Here is a 20,433-nt window from a genome sequence, read left to right as displayed (position 1 = left end):
TTGATTCTGTGGTATCATTCTTGATGTATTTATTTGTGTATCCTGAGTCCTCCAGTCTTCTCATGTCCAACAACAAGAGCTTAGCACCCAGTGCTCTTTAGTAAGGCATGTACTGACTATCTTAGAAGGTCCCCATGTCCTTGGTGGCTGTTGAAGTCCCATGGCAACATCTCCATCTTTGTTACTAATGAATTCTTAGTCATTGTCATCACCTAACTTTTTAACACTAAGCTGTATTCTTTGCTTAATCCAATAGTATCAAACCAAAATACCTAACTTCAAGTATTAAGATTCAGAATAATATGCAATCAAGTACTTCTACTTATACTATAGATATAACTGTGGGAACATTTCTGTGAATACTAGATACACAAAATGGATCATTGTAATTATATATATGCAAAATGTAGGATTTGCCCTCAAATTCTATCTTAGTCCACTTATGAGGAGTCCTATTGAGTTTTATAGTTGTATTGTTGAGCTCCAGGCCAAGACTTCATATTGACTTTACCTGGCCTAGTTCCAGACATGCAGCACTTGCGCTGGAGCTAACATAAGGCAGACTAGAATCTCATATCAGACACACATCTCAAAAAGGATCCACATGCTCACATCACATTGCAAAAACAATGGCTAAGACAGCATGACTTGCCTAAATAAGCCTCAGGACATAGAGTTTAAGAGAACAGTCTTAAATTTTATCAAAGAAGTCAATGAGTTTAAAAAAGACATCAAAAAAACACCTTACTTCTTAAATAAATGCCTGAGGAAACACAAATATGCAGATAAAGGCTGAATAAAATGACAATTAGAAATTTGAAATTTGAACTTAGTAAGATAGAAATATTAAAGAGAACTCAAACTGAAATAAAGATAGAATTGAAAAACCCAACAACCCAACTAGAAAACTCAATGGAAAGCCTTATAAGTAAACTAAGATAGAATTTGGGGGCTCAAAGATAAAAATAGAGGAATTAGACCACACAATCAAACAATATAAAAACAATTCTAACACAGAGAACATGAATGTAGCTGAAAGTTTCTCCAGTCCTGCCCAGCCCTGCAGTTCCACATTTCTCTAGTCCCATCCAGTCCCATAGTCACCTAGAAAATAATCACCCAAAGGCTTAACATTATTGACAAACCATGTGGCCTATGGCAGGCCTCTAGCTAGCTAGCTCTTATATCTTAAATTAACCCATTTCTATTGCTCTGTGTTTTGCCACTTGTTCTGTGGCTTAACTGGTCTGCTGGCATGTTGCTCCTTGGGCAGAAGGCTGGTGACTCTTCAGACTCTACTTTTCTCTTTTCTATTTCTCTCCTTGGATTTCCTGTCTGCCTCTAAGCTGCCTTGCCATAGGCCAAAGCAGCTTATTTACTAACCAATGGGAACAACATATTCACAGAGTACAGAAAGACATTCCCCAGCACAGGAACATGTAGGAACTGTATGATACTATGATACTATAATCTTCAAATATAGGCATTGATGATGGAAAAGAATCCCAGGTCAATGACATAGACCAAGTCTTCAAGACCATAGAAGAAAACTTCCTCAAACTAAAGAAAAACACACCCATATGTCAGTCTGACCAACAGGTAGGGCAGAGGCATGACTGGTCCAGCCCGTCTCTCCCTGGGGCTGAGCAGGATGTCCAGATCTCCCCATTCCCCCTAGAGAAGCACACTGGGCCAGGGGAGTTTTGTTGAAGCAGGAACTTGCTTTAGTGCATCAGGAGTGAACTTATATAGGTTAGGGTGATGGGGGGATGGGGTGAGGATAGCGGGCCAATGAGATGATGTCATCTCAGCAGTTACAAGGCAGAGATGATTCTAAGTTGAGGGTAGTGCTGAGTCACTCATATGCATGGGAAAGTCATGAACCCAGGAAAGGTTGCTAGGCTGGGCTCAGGAAGTTATACTGGGCCTCACGCCCTGGCCTTGTGGGGCCCAGCACCCATACAGATAGATAAAAGAAGTACACAGGACACCAAATAGACAAGACCAGAATATGAACTCCTCATGGCATATCGTGGGGGATATATGTATATTTAAACACTAAATATACAGAACAAAGAGTATTGAAAGCTGCAAGAGAAAACACAAGTCAAATATTAAGGCAAACCCATCAGAATAATTGTTGGCTTCTCAATAGAAACTCTGAAAGTCAGAAGTCTGGGCAATGTGCTTTAAATTCTTAAAGACCATAACTGCCAACCTAGACTACTATACCCAGCAAAATTATCTGCTATAGTTGAAGGAAAAAGAAATTTTTTCCATAATACAAACAGCCTTAAAAAATTCATACCCAACCGACCACCCCTAAATAGACTATAAGAAGCAATACTTCAGATTGAAGCAAGAAGTAAGTATAGTCAAGATAGTAGAAAGAAAACAAATGAAATTATAATTACTGAAACAATGTATGACTAATAATACAAACAGAAACAAGGCTGAAATCAATACACATCATTCAACAATTTTAAATATTAGTGGCCTCTATTCTCCAAAAGACACAGGATGGGTGACTGGATTAAGAAACAAAATCATCTTTCTGTTGTCTACAAGAAACTCAATTTAAAGATAGGCATTACCTTAAAATGAGTATGGGGAAAATGTACTCCAATCAAATGAGACCAAAAACAAGCAGTTATTGCTATCTTAATGTTAGACTAAATAGACTTCTAGCTACAACTGATCAGAGGGGGTAAAGAAAGACACTTCACTTTAATAAAGAGAACAGTTAACCAAGACATCACAATCATAAACATATATGCACCAAGCTCTGGTATTCTTACATTCATTTTTAAAAATGCACTACTGGAATTAAAGGCAAAGATAAACTTCAATCCATTAATGGTAGATGATTTCAGTACCACACTTTTGCCAATAGACAGGTCATCTGACAAAAGATAAACAGAAGAGACAAACATTAGGATTAAATGATATCATATACCAAATGGACCTAACAGATAGCTACAGAATATTCCACTCAAACACCAAAGAATATACAGTCTATTCAGAAGCCCATGGAAGAATGTCTAACATAGACCACACACTGGGACAAAAACCCCAAATCTATAACAAACTCAGAAAATTCTGAATAACTCTGTATATCCTAATTAACCATATGGCAATGAAATCAATAGGCAGAAAGTCCCTCATAATTATACAAACTCAGGCAGACTCAGGGTTATTGAAAAACTCACTAATGAATGATGAATGGATCAAAGAAGAAATCAAGAAAAAACTCCTGGAACTAAGTGAAACTGAAAAGAACACAACAAAACCATGGGAAATCATTGAAAGCTGCTCTATGAGGGAAAGGTATAGCTCTAACCATCTACATAAAAATAAAAGAGAACAAATTACTTAATAATGCAACTCAAGAATTTGGAAAAGTAATAATAAAATGAACCCAAATGATGTAGATGGACAGAAATAAAAATTAGCAGAAATTAATGACATATAAACAAAGAAAATAATTCAAAGAATCAATGAATCTAATATCATTCTTTGAGAAGATAATAAGATCAAAAGACCCTGGGATCAACTAACCAAAAGAAAAAAAAAGAGGACCCAAATTAACAGAATTAGAAATGAGCAGAGAAAGACACCAAAGACATTCTGAATGCAAGGGAATACTTTAAAAATCCCATTAAGGAAAATCTAAAAGAAATGGATGGGTTTTTAGATCCATCCGAACCACAAAAGCTAAAGCAATATCAATAACCTAAATAGAACCATAACACCATAACAAGGGAAGAGTTTGAAACAGTTATGAAAGTCCTTCCACTGAAAGGGATGGAGGGAGAAAGAGGCAGAGAGAGAGAGAGAGAGAGAGAGAGAGAGAGAGAGAGAGAGAGAGAGAGAGAGAGAATATCCCAGACCCAGATGGATTCACAGCTGAATGCTACCACACTTTCAAAGATCTATAGCCATTATTCTTACATTATTTAAAAGAATAGAAATGGAAGAATATGTCCAAATTCCTGTGAAGCCAGTATTATTCTAGTACCCAAAGAAGGTAATGACACAGCAAAAAGTAAACTACAGGCTAACATCCCTGATGAACATAGATTCAAAAATCCTCCATAAAATGCTTAAAATTCACACACAGGCATAGATCAAAAAGATTATGCATCTTGACCAAGTTGGCTTTATTTGAAGATGCAGGAATGGTTCAACATGTGCAAATTGATAAATGTAATAAACCACATTGTTGCCAGAGTCTTCCTGCCTTGCCCACAGTCAGGACAAATCTCTGTCACCCGCCAGTTCCACATCCGCTCAGACCCAACCAAGCAAACACAGAGACTTATATTGCATACAAACTGTACGGCCGTGGCAGGCTTCTTGCTAACTTTTCTTATATCTTAAAGTAACCCATTTCTAGAAATCTATACCTTGCCACGTGGCTCCTGGCTTACCAGCATCTTCACATGCTTCTTGTGCTGGCGGCATCTGGCAGTCAATCCTTCTGCCTTCCTGTCCTTTTATTTCTCCCTTCTGTTAGTCCCGCCTATCCTTCCTGCCTAGCCAATGCGGATCAGGTTTTATTTATTGATCAATCAGAACAAGTTGACATACAGACCATCCCCCAGCACAGCCAAGTGCAGACCATCTCAGACACCTGCACTCAGGCCCATGGTCCTAATCATCCTCTATGCGAACCTGCTGGGTAACGCCACAGAGAACCCAAGAAGGGCTCCCACAGGACATACAGAACATCCCACAGCACTTCCCCTTTTCTTTTTTTAAAAAAGGAAGGTTTTAACTTTTACACATCTTTAAAGCCAGCTTGGTATATTTGGGAATTTGGGCGTAGCTTCTCTTACTACTTCCTGCTGGAGGGGGGCGCAGCATCTCATGGGGACACAAAGAAAATTTCAGGTTCATGGAGTAGTCCGTGAGACTGTATCATCTGAGCCAGTTGCCTTGAAACGATTCTGGATGTTGGATCATCTGGGCCATGGTGTCATCGGAGACCTTTCAGGGGGTCTTGGCTGGTCAAACCTGATGTTTCTTAATCTGGAACAAATCCATAGCCTCTGACTTTCTGTGAAAACAAAATTAGAGTCTCCTTTCCAAAGCAACACATCCTTAGACATAAATTTCAAAATTGAAATACCTTTGAAATATACACATTGATTTAACTGAGCAGTCTTTATAATCACATGTCTTTCTGCAGTTAAAAATCCCAAAGACAATATAATCCAGACTCTCTGTGTGATATCCATCTTTACATGGCTTATTTTTTATATTACTTTTACTTTCTCTTTAAAGACTTTATTTTTTTTTAACTTTCTATTTCTTGATATAACTGTCTATGTTCCTTTTCCTCTCTCTTCCAAGCCTATGTACATTTTTACACACATTGTAAAGCATTTAAAGTCTTGTTCCATCTGAATCTGTCTTATTGTGAATCTATTGCTTTAAACTGCAGCATTTGTAAGCTGAAATGGTGCTATGGCTGCCGACTCTGCCCACCTCAGCTTCCCAACCTGGCGGTGGTACATTCACCGCCAGCTCTGGGAGCTATTGAGGGTTTATGCTTTTATCCAAGCAGTGTGTAGCCCAGAAACCTTTTTTGTTTTGTACTAGCAAAGGCTAAATCCACCACACAGCTTAATGTGCCACTTGCAGAGGCCTCATTCCCGCCATACCGCAGGTCGAGCACACACACTAGGAACCTGCCAGTATCTCAAACCGGCAGCTGCCGCTCATTTGAGAGACACAATTAGGAACTGTTTTTAGCTCCGTTTTAGAATCTTTTTTCTCAGGTTTTAGGTGGAAACTCTTGCCAACACGTTGGGCGCCATTTGTTGCCAGAGTCTTCCTGCCTTGCCCACAGTCAGGACAAATCTCTGTCACCCGCCAGTCCCACATCCGCTCAGACCCAACCAAGCAAACACAGAGACTTATATTGCATACAAACTGTATGGCCGTGGCAGGCTTCTTGCTAACTTTTCTTATATCTTAAAGTAACCCATTTCTAGAAATCTATACCTTGCCACGTGGCTCCTGGCTTACCAGCATCTTCACATGCTTCTTGTGCTGGCGGCATCTGGCAGTCAATCCTTCTGCCTTCCTGTCCTTTTATTTCTCCTCTCTGTTAGTCCCGCCTATCCTTCCTGCCTAGCCAATGCGGATCAGGTTTTATTTATTGATCAATCAGAACAACTTGACATACAGACCATCCCCCAGCACAGCCAAGTGCAGACCATCTCAGACACCTGCACTCAGGCCCATGGTCCTAATCATCCTCTATGCGGACCTGCTGGGTAACACCACAAAGAACCCAAGAAGGGCTCCCACAGGACATACAGAACATCCCACAGCACCACATCATTGTGCTTAAAACAAAAATCACACTATCTTTTCAATAGAAACAGAAAAAGCCTTTGACAAGGTCCAACAAGGCCTTCCTGATAAAAATCCTAGAGAGAACAGGACCAGAGGGAACATACCTTCACATAATAAAAGCTATCTATGAGAAACCCACAGACAATATCATTTGAAATGGAGAAAATGTTGAAGCAATCCTAATCAAAAAGAACACTGTGGAGGGATTACCATTACAGATCTCAAGATCTACTACAGAGCCATAGCAATTAAAACAATATTCTACTGGTACAAATATAGACATATAGAACGAATGAGAAGATTCAAATACACAAACTACAACCATCTGATATTTGACTCACAAACCCACAAATGAGGTGAAAGACAATATCTTCAAGACATGGTGCTGAGGAAACTACATATCCACACACAGTAGAATGAAATTTGACCCATATCTATTAACTTACACAAAAACTAACTCCAAGTGGATTGAAGACTTCAATGTGTAGCAGTACTGGTAGTAACATTATGAGACAGAGTCTCATGTGTTTCAGGCTAGCCTCAAACTCACTAGATAGCTGAGGATGACCCAGAGCCTCCCACCTGTTCCACTTCCCAACTTCTGGATTAGAGACATGCACCACCACAGCTTGCTTATGAGATGCTAGGGATCAAACCCAGGGCTTTGAGCATGCAAAACAAACATTCTACCAAACAAGCTTTGTCTCCCAGCCCTGTTTTTAAAGATTCATATGAACTAAGCAAGCCAACATAATTTATTTTAAGATCTTTAATTTTAAAGACATATTAAGAGTCACTTCAGGAATGGTAGGATATATTTACAGTGCTCATGAATTATAGCATGAGTATTTGGGGACTATCATTCTGTATTCAACCAAAGCAAGAAAACGAATAAACAGAGAACACATGTTTCATCATACCTACGACGAAATTGGTGGCTCAGTTGCAAAAGCTAGAAAAGGCAACAGAGAAAGCAAAAAAGACTAGCTTTCAGTAAGTTACTGAACGTGTTCTTAACCTCTGCCAGGCTATGTTGCTATTTGTTCTCTGCCAGATGTAAAAATTCTTTCCCAGGGGGATTCATAAGCAACATCTACCCCATTTCTCAAGATCCCAATGATAAACTAAGACATAATTCTGTCAGAATTCACTCTTGAGAACTAATGAGTTTATTGGGTGTCCTTACAGAACATACATGAGGGGTTCAGGCAGGCACAGCTGAACACCCCAAGATGGAAGTCACTTGGTTTAAAGGATAGGATGGTCAAGCACAACACCATAATACAGAGGTATCAGATTTATAGGTTAAAAATAGGAATTGTATCCCCCACTAAATTTTAAATAATATACAAAGAAAAGGGCCTGATGATATTTTCATTCTATATTATTATAACTTGTCTTATTTGACCTTTTACCTATTTGACCTCCCCAGGGTCTTTTCCTTCTCATGTTGATGTCCTTCCTCTCCACAAATATATCTTCAAACTTGTTTAGAGGAGAAAATTTCTAATCATGGAATAGTTTTGCCAAAATACACAGTGGTTTTTCTCACCCTGGAGCTGAAATCATTAGGCCATTTCTCTTCTCTCATGTTATTGTACCACCCAAAGAAGACAGGATGAAACCCAGTCTCTTAAGCTGAAATATGGCTTTAGATACAAACTCTTGGCAAGAAAGATCATTTTTAGAACTTAGAGAATTCCCTGTGGAGGTTTCCACACTGAATAGTGAGTGTAATGAGAAACTAGAGCCACCCAGTAAAAACAAGGCCCCTAAAGAAGTTGACCCTGAAGGAATGAGGTTTTGGATCATGTTATAACTAAAAACTATCAACCAGGGGAAGTACAGACAGGGGAAAAAGAAACACGGAGAGGGGAATTTTGGTCTTAGAATTTATTTGTATTATTTTTATTTATGTATATTATCTGTGTGAGTAAATATCACATGTGTGTGAGTGCTCACAGAGGCCAGAAGAGGGCCTTGGATCCCTTGGAGTGATAGGCAGTTTTGAAGCACCTGGTGTGGATTCTGGGAACAGAGCTTGGGTCTTCTGGAAGAGGAAGGAGTTCTATTGACTAATGAGCTATCTCTCTCTATCCCAGTATTGTATGTGTGAAGAAGTATATAGATAGACATTATGTGTCTCTTTGGACTTTGTAGCTTGTAGAAATTAATGTGAACTTCATTCAAACACTTTTTATCTACCTATCCTATCATTTCTTCAAATGTGATTCTAGAAATTGTCAAATGTGTTCAAACTAGATATATGGAATACAATGAACACTGGGTACTCATAGCTTGGATCATACAGATTCAACAATCTATTCTGTTGGTATCACCAAACATTTACCACTTACCCCCAAGTTGTTTTCAAGATAATGTAACATATCTTTACATTGGTAAATGATTTCTAAATAAAAAAAAAATTTGTCTCTAAAATATTTTTACTCAGACAATAGAAGCCATTAATTCTTTTTTTTAAGCAGGACTCAGATTTATTTTCATTCTTTGTAATTTTTGTAGAATTATGATTGATATTGAGTTCTTTTTTATCTTAAAAGTCTTTTTTTATAACTTTTATTTAATTTTTTTTCTTTCCTTTTACACACCAATCCCTGTTCCCCTCCATCCTCCTCTCCTGCTCCCCCCCCCATTTCCACCCCATCCCCTCCTCATAGAGGGTAAGGCCTCCCTTGGACAGTCAACACAGGCTGTCATGTGTTGAGGAAAGACCTACTACCCCCACCCCATCAAGGCTGAGTAAGGCATTGCACCACAGGGAATGGGGTCTAAAAAGCTAGTTCGTGTAGTACCTGGGATAAGTCCTGGTCCCATTGCCAGGGGACCCACAAACACATCAAGCCATGCAACTCTCACCCACATTCAGAGGGCCTAGTTTGGTCCCATGCAGGCTTCCCAGCTGTCTGCTCAGAGTCCATGAGCTCCCTTAGCTTGGGTCAGATATTTCTGTGTTTTTTCCCATCACGATTCTAACCTAACCCCCTTGCTCTTACAACCCTTTCTCCCTCTCTTCAACTGAACTTGAGGATCTTGGCCAAGTGCTTGGCTGTGGGTCTCTGCATTTGCTTCCACCAGTTACTGGATGAAGGTTCTATGATGACAATTAGGGTAGACACCAATCTCAGTGCAGGTACCCTCTCCACCATTGCCATGCGTCTCAGCTGGGGACAGTCCTGTGAACTCTTGGGCCCCCCCCTCCCTAGCTGCAGCTTTCTCCCCATCCCCCCAATGTACACTCTGTCAAAGACACCTCCTCCATTGCTTTCCCTTCCAGTCTCTCCCCCATGTTCCCACCATCCATCCCCTCCCATCCCTTCCCCTCCACCCCCGCTCCCTCTCAGTGTATCCAGGAGATGTCAACCCTTTCCCCCTCCCAGGGCGATCCATGTGTGCCCCTCCTAATGTCCTCCTCCTTACCCAGCCTCTCTGGGGGTGTATATTGTAGCCTGGATATCCTTTGCTTTGCATCTAACGTTCACTTATAAGTGAACACATACCGTGTTTGTCTCTCTGGGTCTGAAGCCATTAATCCTTGCAAAAATAAACAAACAAGTGTTGCATGAATTCTTTTTTTTTTTTTTATTTTATTTTACAATACCATTTAGTTCTACATATCAGCCACAGGTTCCCCTGTTCTCCCCCTCCTACCCCTCCCCTCCCCCCCAGCCCACCCCCCATTCCCACCTCCTCCAGATCAAGGCCTCCCCCGATGACTGTGATCGACCTGGTAGACTCAGTCCAGGCAGGTCCAGTCCCCTCCTTCCAGACTGAGCCAAGTGTCCCTGCATAAGCTCCAGGTTTCAAACAGCCAACTCATGCAACAAGCACAGGACTCGGTCCCACTACCTAGTTGCCTCCCAAACTGATCAAGCCAATCAACTGTCTCACCTATTCAGAGGGCCTGATCCAGCTGGAGGCCCCTCAGCCTTTGGTTCATAGTTCATGTGTTTCCATTCATTTGGCTATTTTTGTTTCAATAATTGAGCAAAACCAAAATATATTATAAGCCACAGTTGTCCTAGGGACCTCCATGCTATATATATAGCCTCCATGGTTCTATGGATGAAAAAAAAATGTGGTACATATACACAATGGAGTACTACTCAGCAGAGAAAAACAATGAAAGCATGAAATTTGCAGGCAAATGGATGGAACTAGAAAAAATCATCCTGAGTGAGGTAACCCAAACCCAGAAAGACAGTCATGGTATGTACTCACTCATAAGTGGATTCTAGATATAAAATAAAGAACAATCAGACCACAACGTATGAATTCCTATTGGGGTTAAAACTGAGAGATCAGCCAAATGTAAGACAAATTACTAAACCATCTTATTAATAAAAACCCTGAGCCAGATATTTGGGTGATAGCTGAAAGATCAGAGAAACAGAACAAGTCACAGCCAACCTCACCTCACCAACTCCTCAGCTGACCATGTTTCCTCAGACTGAAAGACTCTGAGTCCTCGCCTGAATGGATTTCAGCTGAACTGCTTAAAAGCCTAAAAGCTTAAAAGCCTCTAATTCCTGGTCCTCGTGCCTTCTATACTTTTCTGCTTCCTGCCATCACTTCCTAGGATTAAAGGCATGTATCACCATGCCTGGCTCTGTTCCCTAGTGTGCCTTGAACTCACAGAGATCTGGATGGATCTCTGCTTCCCAAATGTTATGATTAAAGGCATGTGCTACCATTGCCTGACTTCCATGTTTAGTATAGTGGCTGTTCTGTTCTCTGACCCCAGATAAGTTTTACTAGGGTACACAGTATATTGGGGTACACAATATATCACCACAAATCCTAAATGGTCTTAGAACAAAAAAACAGAGCCAGATATTGGGGTAAATGTTGAAAGAGCAGAGAGACTAAGGAACAAGCCACAGCCACTTCTCACCTCACCAACTCCACAAATCCTCTGACTGAGTTTCTCTGAGTCCTCAGCTGAGAGGCTCTCTGGTTCCTGTCTCCTCACGCCTTATATGCCTTTCTCCGCCCAGCTATTTCACTTCCTATCTCAACCTTCCTAGTACTCTCATTAATGGTGTGTGTGCTTCCTAAATACCGGGGTTAAAGGTGTGTGCCACCACTGCCTGGCTCTGTTTCTCTCCTAGACTTCATCAATCTCATGTAGCCCACTATGACCTTGAACTCACAGAGATCCAGATGGATCTCTGCCTCCCAAGTGCTAGGATTAAAGGTGTGTGCCACCACTGCCTGATCTCTGCGTTTAACTCTGTGCCTGGCTCTGTCGTCTGATCTTCAGGCAAGTTTTATTTCTTAGATTACAAACATCACCACAGAAGTGATATAAATTTCTCAAAACAGAAAAATTATCGTTTTTGCATTTATAAATATTTCAAGAAGACTATAGAATTTTCTGGATTGATAGAGCATTTCTTTTTTGACAGGAATACAAACATTTGTTGCCATTGGCTGATTCATTCCTTATGTTTTAATATGTAATGTATTACCCTTGTACTTTTGGATTGGAGACAGCCTACAGTGTTTATCCTAATAAGATTTTGCCTTTTGGCCTTTGATGGCTGTGTATGTGCTGTGTCCTTTGGACCCTGGATTTCCCATAGACTGATTTTCATAATTTGATTCTCAGTGAGACTCATATTCAATCCAAGCTTGAGAAGACTAGCTTTGCTCTGAAGAGGACTAAGATAACAGCCACACTTTTTTTTCATTTTTTTTTATTAAGAATTTTTCTACTCACCCTACATACCACCTACAGATCCCACCTCCTCCCTCCTCCCATCCCTCAGCCCTCCCTCCTAAGCCACCTCCCACCCCCACATTCTCCAAATCAAGGTCTCCCATGAGCGTCAGCAGAGCCAGGCACACCTAGCCCAGGCAGGTCCAAGCCCCTCTCCACCGCACCAAGGCTGCACAAGGTGCCACACCGCAGGCACCAGGTTCCAAAAAGCCTGTCCATGCACCAGGGCTGGATTCTGATCCCCCTGCCTGGGTGTCCCCCAAACAGTTTTAGTAAACAACTGGCTTCCATATCCTGAGGGCCTAGTCCAGTCCCATGGGGACTCCACAGCCACTAGTCCACAGTTCATGGGTCTCCACCAGTGTGGCTAGTCATCTCTTCCCATCTTCCCATCATGATCTCAATGTTCCCCACCGCAGAATCCCTCCTCTCTCCCATCGACTGGATTCCTGGCACCCGCTGCGGATCCCTGCATCTGCCTCCATGAGTCACTAGATAAAGGCTCTATGATGACAGTTAGGGTATTCACTAGACCTATCACCAGAGTAGATCAGTCCAGGCACCCCCCTCGATCACTGCCAGCAGTCCAAGGTGCGGTCATTCCTGTGGATTCCTGAGAGCTTCCCCAGCACTCTGCCTCTTCCCACTCCCATGATGTCTTCATTTATCGCAGTATCTCCTTCCCTGCTCTCCCACTCCATCCCTGCTCCAGCTCGACCCTCCCATTTCCCTATGTTCTCACCCCCCATTCCTTACCCTCCGCCACCCTCCCACCCCCATCCCGCTCATGCAGATCCTATCCACTTCTACTTCGTGGGCCATCCCTGTGTCCCTCCCAGAGTCCCTCCCTGTCAGCTAGCCTCTCCAGAGCCATGGGCTGCAGTCTGGCCATCCTTTGCCCTACATCTAGGATCCACTTATGAGTGAGTACATACCATGTTTGTCTTTCTGAGTCAGGATTACCTCACTCAGGATGATATTTTCTCGTTCCATCCATTTGCCTGCAAATCTCATATCATTTTTTTTTTTTTTTTTTTTTTTTTTTTACTGCTGAGTAGTACTCCATTGTGTATATGTGCCACATTTTCTTTATCCATTCTTCAGTTGAGGGGCATTTAGGTTGTTTCCAGGTTCTAGCTATTACGAATAATGCTGCTGTGAACATTTCTTAGAAAATTGGGAATCAATCTTCCTCAAGGCCCAGCTATACCACTCTTGGGCATATACCCAAGGAATGCTCAAACTTACCACAAGGACACATGCTCAACTATGTTCATAACAGCCACACTTTAAGCAGCAAAGTCTCACTAAGATGTTCACAGTGGTTGCCCCAATTTTTTGGGTGTGATATTACTGATCACTGGTGATTTTTTTCCACTTAAAAATCTTACATACTTCAGATTAAAATACGGTTTCATCACTTCCCCTCTTCCCTTTCCTCCCTCCAGTGCCTCCCGGGTCTCCCCCCTCCAACCACTTTCATGCCCCCCACCTCAAATTGATAGTCTATTTTTCCTTTACTGTTATTGTTATATTCATATATGTTTATGTATATGTATGCACAAATATATAAATACAACCTGCTGAGTCTGTTTTTCTTGTTTGTGTGCATATAGTTTCAGGGCTGACCACTTTGTATTCTATAACCAAAAGGGGGCTTAATTCCTGTGAGAGGTAAATTCTCCCTCTCTCAGCAGTCATTAGCTGCCTGCAGTTCTACGTCTAGGGGTGGGACCCTGAGAAATTTTTTCCCTTCCATGTTAGTATGTCTATTGATAGTGCCATTGTTCCCATACTGTTTGTGTAGCCCCTGACTCCTTCTGGCACCAGATAGTTTTCAAGGTCTCCTCCTTTATTCCAGAATAAGACATTCCAGGCCCATATTATTATTCTCCAGATCTGGAGTCAGTTACATGGTTCCTGTGGAGAGAAGGCTAGCATTAAGGGACCAGAAAAGAAACAGTTTCCTACCAGGGAATTTCTCCAAACTTGATTCAGAAATTCCTCAAACAGAAAATTTTGCTTCCAACAAAACTGGGAGATATGAAGTGCCCTAATTCATACCACAGAGTTGCTAGTCTGTAATCAGACACTCTGCCAGGTCTGCATGCTTATCAATCAACTTCCTTTATTTACATGACATTCATTTTCATGGTGGAGAGGACATACCTGGAAATTATATGTACAGTGGCTCATTCTAATTTCCCAATAATGAACATTGACACCACTGTCCTGCCTCATCTATATGGCAGGGGTTACATGCCAGGGAAACCACACATGAAGCAGCTCACCAGACTACTTCACCAAAACAAAGACCTACACAGTCACTGTCTCTTGCTATAGGCAGTACTCCTATTACTGTCAGGTCCACGCCTTCTGTTTTTTTTTTTTTTTTTCCTGTTGTGTAATTTGAATGAATAAATTATTTCATCACATGCTTGTCTTTTTCCTCACCACAGTACCTTTATTTGTGGTACTGATTGACCCCAATTCAAGGTTACTTCGAGACATTGCTACATAGTTGGTTATCATAGATATTCCAGTTTGAGAAACCTCTTAATTCAAATTTGAAACTGCTAAGCTTACCTTAACTTCACTCATGTTGTGTTATGGCCATTATATTGTAATGTAGTTACATTAAAGCTACGAAACTGGATGAACCTTTTTTTTTTTTTTTTTTTTTTTTTTTTTTTTTTTTTGGTTTTTTTCGAGACAGGGTTTCTCTGTGTAGCTTTGCGCCTTTCCTGGAGCTCACTTGGTAGCCCAGGCTGGCCTCGAACTCACAGAGATCCGCCTGGCTCTGCCTCCCGAGTGCTGGGATTAAAGGCGTGCGCCACCAACGCCCGGCTCTGGATGAACCTTTTAAGGGAGTACAGTCATTGAATGAGAACTGTTCCCTGTAGGTTTAAGGATTTGAACTCCTGGTCTTCAGTTGTTGGTGTTGTTTAGGGAGGTGGTGCAGCCTTGCTGGGGAAAGTTAAGACACCTCAGGCAGACTTTGAGAAATCAGCCTTGCCCCACTTCCAGCTGGCTCTCTCTGCTTTGTTTTCTGTTGAAGATTATGGTCTCTCATCTTTCTTCAGGTAATTATGGCTGCCTTGCCTTTCCCATCATTATGGACCCCACTCCCTCTAGAGTAGTAAGAAAATTAACTCTTCCTTCCATAAATTGCTTTTGGTCCTGGTGTTTATTATAACAGCAGAAAAATGATTAACATAGGAAATAGAGCTAGAGCAAACAAGATAATCCTAGGACAGAATTACAGGGTGTTGCAGTCTCCAGACTACAAGTACAAGGCCACAGAGGTAGAAGAAAACAGTCAAGGGAAGGGGCACTCTGAAACTAAAGTGAAGGAGAAGGGTCAAAGAAAAGCGTGTGACCAATGGTGACTACACAACTGTATTACTAAATCACTAAATTTGGATACAAAAATTGATCATCTCATTTATTAGTGCAAATGTCTTTGCTGTTATTGGCAGAAATAGTTGTGATGGAAATAAAACAGTGATTGGTTTTGGTAGAAAGGAAAAAAAATGGAAGAAAAGAAATTGAGGAATGTATACCTAAGCTAGAGATTAGAAGTGTGTCTAGTTCTTCCACAAGATCAAGAAAGGAGACACCATTAACAGCCTTAAAGGCAGAGGATAGATACAGCAGTGCCAGACTGTGCTATTTATCCTGCCTCTTTCTCCCTATTTCATCAGTGACTTCCCTCAGTTAGGCCACTCGCTAAAATTTGAGGCTATGGGGGATGGGGAGAGGGAGAGATTAGAGAAGTTATTTAAGAAAGAGGGAAAATGATTGGATCATTAAAATGTATTCTGCCCAACAATTAATCTGCTGTCCAGTTAAATTAGTGATGATGAATACAAAACCAACCCTGAGGGCATGTTAATGAATGGGTCTCCATTTTCAAGAGTGTAGGGATGAAAGTGGAATAAAAAAGAAAGTTGGATTCAAGTCAGTGAGGTTTGCCAGGAAAGAACAACACATAGAAAGAGGGGCAGGGGAATTGAGAGTGTACAGAAGTTAGTGAGCAGTGATCACATGAAGCTACTGAGGAAAGAATGGAAGTAAGAAAATGAGTGTTAGGGTGAACTGCAACTGCCTCTTGCAACCCTGTGCTATGATTCCAGTCCCCTGTATCTCTGAGTGCACCCTACCTTGGCAATGGGGATTTTGCAGGTGCAACCAAGTTGAAAATCCTAAAGGTTTCAGTAGTGTTTCAAGAACAGAAGACAGAAACACAGGAGGCAGGGTAGCCAAGTGAGAATGATGACAGGTGGTAGACCTTGGCTAGGTGCTTAAGAGTAAAAGGACCCCAAAGTGTGACCAGTTTTTTTCTTATCTAAAAGTTGGAAATGCCCTGAGGCATCTATGCAGCCTTGCTCATACCAGAGGCCGAAATGCTAGAAGCATCTAAGTAAAAAATTCATCTGGTTCTGCTGTGGCCAGAGACTGGAGATGCCAGAGGGGTGAGGTGTTTCTTTACCTCCTTTCTCCTAAAGTATGGCTCCTGGAATCTATACTGAGAACTGGACTGAAACTGGGAGTTACCTGAATACCTAAAGTGGAAACTGGACTGAGTGGGACCAGTTTATGTTCACTTCTTTTTCCTCCATCCACTAAAGCCTTATTAACTCCAATTCAAGGTACCCTGTTCCAGGGACCCCTCCAGCTATTTAAGAGCTCCTTATTCTTTCTCCTAAGCTCCCTATAATAAAATGCTTCTCTAAAACTCAGCTTCTTTGGTCTGTGAATTCCATTTTTTTTTTTTTAAGATTTGCAAGACAGATACTCAAAAACAGCTGCCTTCCAGGGGCTTTGGTAGCCATTGAGTTCCTAGGACCGTAACTTCCCAAGCCAAATACAAGAGCCAAGAAAGGTTTCTATGCTTTTAAAGACAGTCAGATATTCCCATATCAATATCAGAGACAGAGATCACCTCCATGATTCCATGCACCACAGAAAGCTAAAGATCCTGACTGGACCCAGGAAGTGGAAGAGGCAAGGAAGGAGCCTCCTCTATAGTTCTCAGATATGACTAGACCTACCCACTCCTTAACACACTGTGCTGGCTATTTTTTTTTTTTTTTTTTTTTTTTTTTTTTGGTTTTTTGAGACAGAGTTTCTCTGTATTGTTTTGGTGCCTGTCCTGGATCTCTCTCTGTAGACCACTTGACACAAGCTAGAATCATCTGAGAAGAGGAAATCTCAATTGAGTAAATGTCTCCATAAAATCCAGCTGTAGGGCATTTTCTTAACTAGTGATTGATGGGGAGGGCCCAGCCCCTGTGGGTGGTACCATTGTTGAGATGGTGGTCCTGGGTTCTATAAGAAAGCAGACTGAGCAAACCATGGACAGCAAGCCAGTATGCGGCTCCCCACCCCATGCCCTCTGTATTAGCTCCTGTCTCCAGGTTCCTGCTCTATCCTGACTTTGAAGATGAACCGTGACATGGAAATGTGAGCCAAATAAACCCTTTCCTCCACAAGTTGCTTTTGTCATGGTGTTTCATCACGGCAATAGTAACCTGAACTAAGACACACACACACACACACACACACACACACACACACACACACACACACCCCACACACACCCCACACGCCCACTTCAGGAGAGCAAGAGCCAAGTGAGTCAGTAAGTGAGTGAGTGAGCAAAAGAGAGAGCAAGAGAGTGAGAGTCAGCTTATGGTTCTGTTATTTTATTTTGGTCAAGCCCTCACTGCCAGCTCTAGGTATTAGATTCACAGTCACTCCACAGGAGATTTTTCTCAGCACAGGGGGAGAGCTGAATGGCTGTCTCAGAGATGCCATGACTCCTCATTGACCTCTGACCTACCTAGAGAAAAGTTCCTTACTGTTTGTTCTAATCACACTTGTTTTCCTGGGAAATTTTTACATGACCCAGATATGCACATGTATCAAATAAATCCAAGTATGTGTATCAAATAAATCCAACATTTAATGGTGGAAAATCATAAAGAAATTTATTTCAAAGCAATTCTTTGGTATACATACAAGTTTACCAAATGTAAAAGATTAAAGGAAATTTGCATTCTAATGAGATGCATGTTTGTTTTACATAAAAATTAAATCTTGGGTAATTTTTGATACTGCAGGATAGAAAGCATATTTAGTAGTTTTTAGAGTTGATTGAAACTTTGATTTTATAAACACCAATGCTGAGAATGGGTTTTTTTTTTTTATAGAAATATAAGGTGCAAAATGGCAAAAGTATGCTAGGGCCATTTCCGAAGTTATTGGAAATTCTGTCCTAATTGCAAACCAAAATTAATTTCAGGAATTTTTAAAATGAAATTGAAGTCAGCAATTCAAACATAAAGTTTCAAAACTCAAACATTTTAGCAGGATGCAGTATAAATATATGATACTTTGATGCAGACTGAAGAATGATACAGGAAAGCATGAAAAGTTTGTGTTTTTTCTAATTAAACCACTTTACTTCTATAAGAGCAGAAAACTCAGCCCTGTGGTCAAAACTCTGCCAACACATAACATAAAATTGCCTGGAGTCTGAGCCTGTGCTTCAAACTGCATTTGTGGGCACCGTGGGCCACACAGGCATGCTCAAGGCCAAATGGACATGCTGTGTGTGCAGAACCAAGGCTTGGGTGGAGTCTCACGATACAGCACAGCTGAACTCTGCTCAAGCACCTCAGATTTGGCACCCACTTGATTTTGAATTAACTCTGACCTTTAAACACTCAGAAACATTGTACTGTTAGCACATGTGTGTGTGTGTGTGTGTGTGTGTTTGTGTGTGTGTGTGTGATCCCTGCTGTTAAGGTAGGCAACCCCATTTGGTGTCTCAATGCACAGTTTAAGGAGTGGGGCTCCAGAATTTGAAGGTGAGAATGAGAATGTGCAATAGGATACGATCCAGACGAGGCTGTGTTCTAGAAGCCCTAAGAAATATGTGAAACTTAGCTACATTCTCTATAGTCATGTTGACTATGGATTGTAAAAATAAGAAAAAGAATCCTGTTAGAGAGTGATTTGAAAAACACTGAAATAGTCCAAATATACTAAAAGGGGAGAATTACTATTTCTTTCTTTTTGATAAAGATAAAAAGTCCTGAGTTCTTTTGATTGGCATATGCCATTCCCCCTTTGATAGTCAATAGCTACTTGTGGACATATTGGAAGATATTTGATATCTACTTACAAAGATATTTGACCCCTACGTCTGATGGCAAAGCCCAGTTTGATTGCTAAAATAAAGAACTTAGTCAAAAAACAGTCCAAACACCATTGCTTTCTTTTTATTGTTTCTCTTCTTTTTTTCTTTTGTTGAGAAAGGGTCTTACTATATGTCCCTGGCTGGCTTTGAACTCAGAGATAGATCTGCCTTTGTCTCCAGAGTGCTGGGATTAAGAGCATGCAGCACTACACACAGTCCATTGTTTCTTTGTAAAGTTTAAGGTAAATCCAAGTTTCTTTGCTTCTTGTTTTATTACTTTGAAGTAAAATGTACTCTTTAAATTGTCAGTTAATGGGGAGAGATAGCTCAGTGTTTAAGAGCACTTGCTGCGCCTGTTGAGGTTTGGGGTTTGGTTCCCAGTATTCACATAGCAGCTCAAAAAACCATGTCTAACTCCAGTTTCAGGACATCCAGTGCCCTTTTCTGGACTAGGCAGGTACTACATGCATATGGTACACATAAACTCACAGAAGCACACACATACACATAAAAACAAAAATTAAATTTTAAAAATGGTAGTTAATCATCCTGACCACCATGGAAACTGGAATTACAACTGTGATAAAGCTCTGTTAGCTCCTTTGGGGCTTTCATAGGTAACGGGCATGACATAATTAAGCATTGGACTGTCCCTAGAAATCTCATTTTGAAGACCAAATATTTAGTTCCATTGCAGAACAAGTTGAGATTAAGTGGCCTACTCAGAGTTACAGCCCTGGAAGAACCAGGTGAACCTTGGAGAATTCCGGTGGCAAATTCCCTTACAGGTGGAAACAAAATGTAAACTAATGTTGTTCAAAATCCTCTAAAAATCATTCTCTTGGGAAAAGAATTTATTTAAGTTGCACAATTTCTCAGAGCAAGGCATTCTCTTCATTCAGGATTAGGTAGCATACACAATCGAATGCCAAAAATGAAGCTGCTATTTTGTCAAATTTCAAGAATCAAGGGGTGGGTGAAAGCTACTTTTTTTTTTCTTTTTTTCTTTGAGAATGAGCTCCACCTGGAAGGAGCCTGCAGAGCTTTGATTCTGACCTAAAAGTGTTCCTGCAGATTCTAGAATCCCAATGGGAGAGGAAACCATGCCAGGAATTAGCCC

This window comes from Peromyscus leucopus, chromosome 3 (genome assembly GCF_004664715.2).
Source record: "Peromyscus leucopus breed LL Stock chromosome 3, UCI_PerLeu_2.1, whole genome shotgun sequence".
Classification (NCBI taxonomy): Eukaryota; Metazoa; Chordata; class Mammalia; order Rodentia; family Cricetidae; genus Peromyscus; species Peromyscus leucopus.
This window is presented reverse-complemented; position numbering follows the sequence as displayed.